The sequence below is a fragment of the Protomyctophum parallelum genome, assembly GCF_964188405.1.
Source record: "Protomyctophum parallelum genome assembly, chromosome: 4".
Classification (NCBI taxonomy): Eukaryota; Metazoa; Chordata; class Actinopteri; order Myctophiformes; family Myctophidae; genus Protomyctophum; species Protomyctophum parallelum.
This window is the reverse complement of record NC_139700.1, coordinates 57659546-57669176: the sequence shown is the minus strand read 5'-3', so window position 1 is coordinate 57669176 and position 9631 is coordinate 57659546. Positions and strand designations below refer to the sequence as shown.

General features: G+C 42.4%; 1 pseudogene across 1 annotated transcript; it reads right to left on the bottom strand.

Annotated features, from left to right (window-relative positions):
• Positions 1-1986: 1986 nt before the first annotated feature.
• LOC310857894 (large ribosomal subunit protein eL15-like) lies at positions 1987-8091 on the bottom strand (annotated as a pseudogene). Its single transcript has 4 exons — positions 7875-8091; positions 5927-6093; positions 4516-4653; positions 1987-2267 (listed from the first exon to the last, which is right to left on the bottom strand). The product of its transcript is annotated as a large ribosomal subunit protein eL15-like (transcript).
• Positions 8092-9631: the final 1540 nt, after the last annotated feature.

Sequence of the window (9631 nt, the reverse complement as noted above, 5' to 3'; positions counted from 1 at the left end):
ATCAGGGCCAGATGTATGGAATAAAGCATAACTAAATCTAAAGATGTAATGATGTTTTAGGCCGACCAGCTGAAGAGATCACAGATTTGAGGCATTAAGGTTGCTTTTATTACATTTAACTGAGATTCTATTGCTAGAATTCTATTGCTAGTTTGATCACATCACTCAGGTGACCCAGCCGGGGTGATCAAGTCCCGACTTACGTCCCAGTAGCTACCCTCGATCAGTCCCATTAGGGTTAGCTGGGGACCACCTGGAACCACCTCACGGACCACTGGTGGAGAATCACTGCCTTACAATATTAAATATGAAGCAAATATAGATTGAAGTGCTTCGACACAAGACTGAATGGAAAGCAAAATAAAATAACAAAGTGCTCGTCACTGAACGGTACTGTAGCCCAATTTATCTTATGCTGTTGAAATGTATTATAGTTGTATTAAATAATGTTATATTCTTTAATTCAACAATAAAATATGTATTTAATTTAAATAAATAAAACATTTATTATTTAAAATAACAAATGTTCATAGCTGAAATTAAATTCTATGTCCCGTGAGCTGTGCAACCCGGACCACGCATCACAGCCAATATTTAAGCATTGTTATTCTTTAGCTGTTGAAAAATAGCAGATCTACAAGCTCATAGCGCAGCACCGAGTGCCGCAAGTTTGTTGCACCTACGCTGTGGAATGATTTACCACTCTGCTTGAGAAACGCTGTGTCTGTTGGCATCTTTAAGAAGCTACTGAAAACGCATTTGTACCGCAAACATTTTGGCTTGCTCCAGTGCTTTCTATGTACTGTTCTATCTTATCTATTTCTAAGTACTGTCTTTGCTGCTCTGTTTCTTATTTCATTGTTGGTTTATTTTTGATTGAGATGTTCTTGTTTTATTCCTTTTATTTTATTGTACAGCACCTTGTAACAACTGTTTTGAAAGGCGCTCTATAAATAAAATTACCTTACCTTACCTTACAAGCTTGTAGGTCTGATATATTTTTTAAATCGTGAAAACGTGGCACAAATCTTTGAATATATATTCTTTCAGAGGGAACATTTTTAACTCATATATTTGCTTCCCCCCCTTTTTCCCCTCACTCCCCCCATTTTCCCCTCACTGTATACGTTTCTTTTCCCTTTTTGCTTCCTTTATGATGAATTCCTGTTCTGTTCTTTAACTATATAGAAGTGTCTATTTGTACGTCTCTAAATGTTTTGATGAATTGAACATGGTGGACCCTGTTGTAAACAAGCGTAATGCTTAATTGGGTCATCCACTCACAGTTAACAGTCTTTGTATTGAGATTGTGCTTGAAATGTACTGTAATTCTGCAAACTGTTAATTCATATTTCAATCAATCTATTCTGGGGAGGTCTCTGGAACAACATATTTTCAGATGGGGGTCGGCGGCCAAATACTCATAATTCTGGGGGTCCTTGACATGAAATATTGAGCACTGAGAGAATTAAAAAATAAATCTACAGAGCAACTATATTTGGAGGTATGAATCTCACCAACACTTGGAGTTAACATCATGAGGTTGTTAACACAAGCCAAACCTCTAACAAAGAGGCGCTTCAAATTGCGCTTCAAACGTTTTTGAGAAGAAACAAATCTGAATCAGATCTGTGAAACATCCAGACTGGAATCCGATTTGATTACATTAAAAAACCTCATTCAGGAGATCAGTCTCAGTCTGAACGCAAAATAAATCTGATTCCATGTGACTTGTTTGTGTTTAGAGTCACTTATTTAAACAGATCGCATTCCAATCTGAATCTGGCACAGATCTGATTCAGACTGGATTCAGCTGCCAATCTGAACACAGATCTGTGACAGATCCCATCTGGTCACTTGCAGATGCAGTGTGAACGGTCGATCAGATTTGAATCAGATTTGACTGGATGTGACTGCAGTCTAAATGGGGCATTACTACATCTGTGGTCTTGTTTCTCTTGTTGTCTCCTTGATTTGATAAGCGAGAAACACCAACACACACTCACAAAGTCACCCAAGTGTAAAACCAATAAATATACTCATATAGTGAACAAAGTGTTCTTGTGCCTCATCGTCAGAAATGTGAGTTCACCGGAGGTGGGAGGAGCATTAAATGCCAACCTGGCTGAAAACACAATCTCCTCCCCTCAGTGGTGTTGGTGATGGCTCACAGACGCAGACGGCGGCTGCAGGTCTTTGCTCTCTGTGTCCGAAGCAGAGTCGATGTCCTGCGTCTGCCGTTTCATCCACATGGCAGCTCCTCGTGTCTGAGATATAGAAACAGAAAGTTATCTCCACCTCTCCCCCTCTCAAACTGTCTGCTAAAGCAGCTAACTCCACCTCTCCCCCTCTCAAACTGTCTGCTAAAGCAGCTAACTCCACCTCTCCCCCTCTCAAACTGTCTGCTAAAGCAGCTAACTCCACCTCTCCCCCTCTCAAACTGTCTGCTAAAGCAGCTAACTCCACCTCTCCCCCTCTAATGCAAGTAACTGACAATATATAAAGTCACAACACCAACTCTGATAAGGCAGCATCGCAATGTTTATCATAACATAAAATGTATATGCCGATTTGCTCAGTGACAGACAAAACAGACACTGTTCATTGTTAAGTTAAACCCCCGGGGGTATTTATTCCATTAACCCATTCAGGACGGAAACCCCTTTTGGGATTATGTTATACTTTAGCTATTGAAAAATAGCAGATCTACAAGCTCATAGTGCGGCAAGTGCCGCAATACGAGCTTGTAGAAAAATCGTGAAAATGTGGCGTGAATCTTTGAATATATATTCTTTCCCAGTGGACGTTTTTAACTTCAATCTTTGCTTCTGAGGGGTCTCTGGAACAGATAGGGGTCCCGCGGCCAAATACAGATAATTCTGGAGGTCCTTGACATGAAAAAAGTTGAGCACCATTGACATACTGTAGATCGACAACAACGGGAGGTATGATTAATTCTAACGCGACTAGCGGTGGGCCGTCTAACACATAATCTTTGCTTGGAATTGGACGGAATTATTTAGATTTAGATTCACGCCAGCCTGTGGAGCGATGCGATCGGTTTTGATATAAATACATCACCGTCCTTTTATTAATCTCAGTCCTGGGCGACGAGTGTTACTAATTGATAGGACGGAGAACTCTTGCCGCTCGGGTGTTAATGGCATTTAATGTTTGTGTTAGTGACAAAACAAACATTAAACTCTGTCCATTGTCAATGGACAAGACAAACATTAAACTCTGTCAATGGCGTTTTGAATGTTTGTCTAGACAAGACAAACTTAATTAAATTAAACATAGGAGGGGCCAGCGCCCCTCAAAAATAGAATCTTTTGTATTAGCTTTAATATGTCATGTTACTTAAGGAATGGGATCTGAGATGATGATCATTACTGTGTCTACAGTACCTACCCCTGAGATGTCCATCAGTGAAAGATTCAATAAAAAGAGGTTAGGGTTAGGTTTAGGGGTTAGTGTTTAGGGTAATAGTTACCTTCCTCTCTCAGCTATCTGATCCTCGCAGGGATCTGGTCCGTTCCCATGATGGACAACCTAGAAATCACATTATGCATTATGTTGATGGCAGCGACCGGGAGCCAATGGAGGGAGAGGAGAAGGGGGAGGGGCAGCGACCGGGAGCCAATGGAGGGAGCGGAGAAGGGGGAGGGGCAGCGACCGGGAGCCAATGGAGGGAGCGGAGAAGGGGGAGGGGCAGCGACCGGGAGCCAATGGAGGGAGCGGAGAAAGGGAGTGACATGTGAGAATTCTGGCTCGTTGAAGACCAAGCGTGTTGTGGCATTCTGGATCAATTGGAGAGGCTTAAGTGTGCATGCCGGTAGGCCAGTAAGGAGGGCGTTACAATAGTCAGGTTTTGACCTGACTGATGTCTGGATGAGGAGCTGGGCTGACTCCTGGGTGAGGAAGGGTCTAATCCTTCCAATGTTATGGAGTTGGCTTCCCTTGGCGTCCCCATTTCCCTGCAGCTGTGCACCTGAGACAGAGTGGTATCCCCAAATAGGCTGTGCCCCGATTCCCTGCCTATGCCCAGGTGAAACAACAGGCTGTGCCCTACAACACCTTCCCATGCACAACATTAACATTGAATCGACTACAACAGGCTTTATGTCACATACTGATAAAATAACCTTAATAAAACTTTCAGTTTGTCTTGTCTAGTTTCCTCACAAAACAGAGTATGAGAAAAATGTTTTAATGACCAAAGCTTGCAGTGGGAGTGTCCAAAGTCTCTTTCCCATTTCGATGTACAGATTTAACTTTGATCCGACTCACCTCAGCGGTGGACTGCAGGCTGTGTGTACGTCCACACTACTACTGTACACTATCCCAGGTTAGGGTCAGACTCACCTCAGCGGTGGACTGCAGGCTGTGTGTACGTCCACACTACTACTGTACACTATCCCAGGTTAGGGTCAGACTCACCTCAGCGGTGGACTGCAGGCTGTGTGTACGTCCACACTACTACTGTACACTATCCCAGGTTAGGGTCAGACTCACCTCAGTGGTGGACTGCAGGCTGCAGGGCGAACTTGATCTGGTTGACTCCGTGGTGAACGGGCTTGCCGTAGGTGGCTCCCTTCGGTACGGGGCGTTCACGACCATCACGGCACACACGGATACGATAGATGACGTAGACTGTTGAAACAAAAAAAGATATGCTAATGATGTAAACATACGCTAATGACGTAGCCTGTTGGAATAGAACACAGTGCTGCTGTTTTTGCTTGTAAAATGTGTTATATTGATTTCGGCAACACAAAATATTTCTCAAATGTCATAAATACATATACCTAACATCTAAAACAAGTACTGGTGCCTTAGTTTACTCATACGTTAATCTAGATCATGAAATGTAGCACATTTGTAAAAAAAATAAACGCTTCAACTAACGTAAATGGCACCCAGCACACTGAAACATACACACAGTGCTGTGCCCTGAGATGGAGGGATGCAGCTGACCACTGCATGTCTTGTAGTTGAAGTGGATGTCAGATGTCTATAGGGTGAGCAGGAAAGGTGACAGCACTGAGCCCTGGGGAGTGCCTGTGATGTACACCAGCACCTCCAAACAGACAACCCTGCAGTCTCACATACTGCAGTCTGCCCCAGAGATTCTTAGATCCATGCCACCAAACCATGCCCCCCCCCCCCCCCCCCCCCCTTCAACACAAGCTTCTGCAAGCAGTTGTGACCGGATAGTTTTGAAGACACTGGAGAAGTTTAAAAAAGCATGATTCTAACTGTATTGCCCTGGGTGTCAAAGTGTGTGAATGCATTGTTTAGCATGTAGAATAGATGACATCATCAAACCCAATGTCCACCTGGTATGCAGACTGAAGGGGGCCAATGTACTGTACCCTGTACTGTTGTCGTATCTGTTATGTTTTGCTTTGTTTTTTTTCTTTTTCTTAATAAAGTCTGTTCCTAGTGTTCCTATGTAAAGCGCTTTGGGTATCTAGAAAAGCGCTATATAAATTTGAGCTATTATTATTATTATTATTACGTCCACACTACTACTGTACACTATCCCAGGTTAGGGTCAGACTCACCTCAGCGGTGAGTCTTTCAGACCCCGATCTGAAAATATGTCGCTCCAGGGACCCCAACCTCATAGCGCGGTGTCGCACTATGAGCTTGTAGATCTGCTATTTTTCAATAGCTAAATTATAATATAATCCTTAAAACACCAAAAGGGGTTCCCGTCATTAATGGGTTCAAAGGAGCTGTAAGTGTCCAGCCTACAGTCCTTAAGTACCCAGTAAACACTCACCCTGCTAGGCATTGTAGCCCAGACTACAGACCCAGTAAACACTCACCCTGCTAGGCCTTGTATCCCAGCCTACAGACCCAGTAAACACTCACCCTGCTAGGCCTTGTATCCCAGCCTACAGACCCAGTAAACACTCACCCTGCTAAGCCTTGTATGCCAGCCTGCGGTCCTTGTCGGGCCTGGTGGGTCGGGGAGCTCTGTAGAGGTTGGACAGCTGGCGGTACTGCAGCAGGAAACGCATCACGTCCGACTGCTTCTTGCACCACAACTCCTGCATGTATTTGTACGCTCCCATCTTGGTTTATCTGCAGGAGGAGAGACAGCAGGACAGTAAGACAGTGTACTCTGTACAAAAATACTTTCCGTCAAGAAATTCTGTGCAGGAGTTTGGAAGCGCACGTCAAAGTCACCCTTGCGTACCACCTGTTTCGAATTTGCACATAATGCAGGAGGCAGCAGCGCAACCCATTACAAAAAAACGAGTGTTTCCAAACTGCAACACAAAAATAATCACCTGCAAATAATGTCTTGACAGAAAGTAGCTCATAACAACATGTCTACGGGTGGATTTCTATTAAAGCGCAAATAACATGCATTTTAAAACCGCTTTTAATATTTAATATCATATTGTCTATGTCCCTCAAAGTTATTTCTAATGGTTTGAGCCTCAATCACCACTCTGATATAAACAGTCCTTGTCATTTTTTCTGGACTTTGAAAGCAGTTTTAGCTGCAGTACAGTAATGTCCTGAGATGGTGGGGGTGCTGATATGCAGATTATTTCATATTTGAGTCATTATAATACTGATGCTAGATAAAACCAGGCTTGTTTCCATTCCATGCTAGCTTGGAAAATCAACAATGGTGGACATTGTAAACAAAGTGGAAATGCAAATTTGGAACTGAAGACTGAAGAAGAGGAGGAATTATACAAAGTAGGGTGACATTGATGACATCACAATGAGGACAAAATCAGTTGAGCTGTTCCTGAGAGCAATTTCCATTAAAGCACCAATATGATATGAAAGCCTGATTGTTCAAAATTGGTTATTTGTGGGGATAGAAAACACATATGGGAGCCCCAAAAACACAAAATGAATTGAAAAAGTTTAATTTAATGTTATAGGTCCTTTAAACAAAAGCTCAGCAGATTGAAAGAGGATAATTCAAGCTTTCCCTACAGCTGCAATGTTAGTGAGTTTAACGTCGTTTAATACAAGCAGATCGCAAACGCAAATTGGATGAATGGGGAGTCAATGGAAGGTATTGCAACTCTAGATTCATCCCATTATAAAAAAATCTAGAGTTGCAAATTGCTGCTAGTCTAGTATCAACTAGGCTTGATAGATAGCCTGATATAATCTGGGCTTTAAATGAGCTGTACTGTACTTTGTTTGAATGTGTGAAAGGTTGTATATAAATAAAATGCCCTACTTGCTCAGACTGAGGTAACGCATAGTCATACACACACACATATATATATATATAGTCTGTATAATCATTCATAGGCTACTACTCATTGTTGACATGATACTGTATTCATTTCACACTCAGAGATGATAGATAATTCAATCACTGTTCATTCAGTCAATTCAATTCAATTCAAAGGGCTTTATTGGCATGAGACAACATACATTTACATTGCCAAAGCCACTGACTGAACATGTGACTCATTCAGAGATAAAGTGGAGTATTTTGGTGTAAACTGAACGGAATGGTCTCTGTGTGTGTGTGTGTGTGTGTGTGTGTGTGTGTGTGTGTGTGTGTGTGTGTGTGTGTGTGTGTGTGTGAGGGTGTGTGTGTGTGTGTGTGTGTGTGTGTGTGTGTGTGTGTGTGTGTGAATGAATTTCTCAGTTTTGTATTGTTTTTGATTGATTTAAGTACCGGTGTATATAGATCAACTTGAAATCTCATTCATCACACCGATTTCCAAAACGGCTGTTTAATAAGCCTACAGATTTGTTTTTAACATCGCCATGTCACCATCATCACCTACCTATATAAGTTCACCTTAGTGTAATAAAGCATTACACTTGTTTACAAGAGGGTCCACATTTTTCAATTCATCAAAAAGGTGTAAACTGACCTTAAGTTGTTCCAGTCTCAGAACAGTTGGTTGGTCCGTTTAGAGACACTCAGACATGTAACGTAATTTAACTTTGGCAATGGAACCAAATGGACCCGCTCGTTCAGACAAGACGGCTCGGTTCAATATATGTAACATAGTTCCTGCTACTGTATAATTTATTATGAGCAGCAAAATTACCACAATAATAATAGACGGAGCCTTAGAGTATACTCTATGGACGGTCAGCATGCTCAGAATGAAAACATCCGGTGTGGAGCGTATAAGAGGCCGCCCGGGCGGAAACAAACACTTTGAACAGATCGGTTCCGTCTCTACAGTTCCTACTCCACTGTGCGCTTCTGTCTGTCTGCGGAGGTTTACGGTAAAACAGCGACGCCCTGTGGGTGCATGTGCTCATTACATTACATGACATTATGTTAGTTAGAGCACTGGTTAGAGGAGCGCCCTTGTTGCCGAAAGGTTGCCGGTTTGATTCCCCAGACGGGCAGGAGAAATCTGGGTTTGGGAAGTGATTGTCATCACTCACCCAACACCGCTGAAGTGCCCTTGAGCAAGGCACTGAACCCCCAACTGCTCTGTGTGTGTGTGTGTGTGTGTGTGTGTGTGTGTGTGTGTGTGTGTGTGTGTGTGTGTGTGTGTGTGTGTGTGTGTGTGTGTGTGTGTGTGTGTGTGTGTGTGTGTGTGTGTGTGTGTGTGTGTGTGTGTGTGTGACTGTGACTGTGTGTGTGTGTGTGTGTGTGTGTGTGTGTGTGTGTGTGTGTGTGTGTGTGTGTGTGTGTGTGTGTGTGTGTGTGTGTGTGTGTGTGTGTGTGTGCAGGGCGTTGCTGAAAATGAGCACCTGTGCTCAGCTACTTCCCTGGGTAAAAAAACAACAACAAGGAAACATGTTGAATTCTATTTATTTTATTGCAAAAGTATTCATTTCTCACTTAATCATAGGCATATTTGACCTTTAACCTGGGGACCCCCACAATGATCATATTTGACCTGGGGGCCCCCAAAATGATCATATTTGACCTGGGGGCCCCCAAAATGATCATATTTGACCTGGGGGACCCCCAACAAAAGGTACAACAAATAAAAAATAAAACCAGAATTTGGCATTTAAAACGTGTTCACATAGCCTATAGATATTGAATATTTCCTCGTTTTAAACATGCAAACAAAATGAAATAAGAATGATTATTGTATCTATAATATATCTGTATTATAGATAAAGAATGATGACTTCTGGCTTTATCCAATTTTCATTCTGAAAAGTTATGCAAACAATGCACAATACAATGCCTGATATGCACATGTAAATATACAACTGACATGTTTCATGTATAAAACATGTGTGAAAAGTACGAAAAAAGCTACACATGCGGAATGCTAGCGTTTTGCCCAGTGATGTGTGGAATGCTAGCATTTTGCCCAGCGGTGTGTTCAGAATGTCGTAGAAATGTAACCCTGTATGAAACCTTAACCCTAGAAATACCATATCGGTATAGACCGATTCAGAAACTGGTCTCATGGTCGCAAGGACGGAGTTCTCCGTTCTATCAATTAGTAACGCCCAGTGCTCAGAACGGAGATTAATAAAAGGACGAAGATTTATTGATATCAAAACCGATCGCATCGTTCCACAGGCTGGGAGCGTCTGTTGCACAACATTCAATGTTATTTTCCAGTTGGGACATCGCAAATGTTCCACCCATTTTAGCCGACGAGATCGAAAATCTTAAAACGTGAATAACTCTTGATCTAAATCA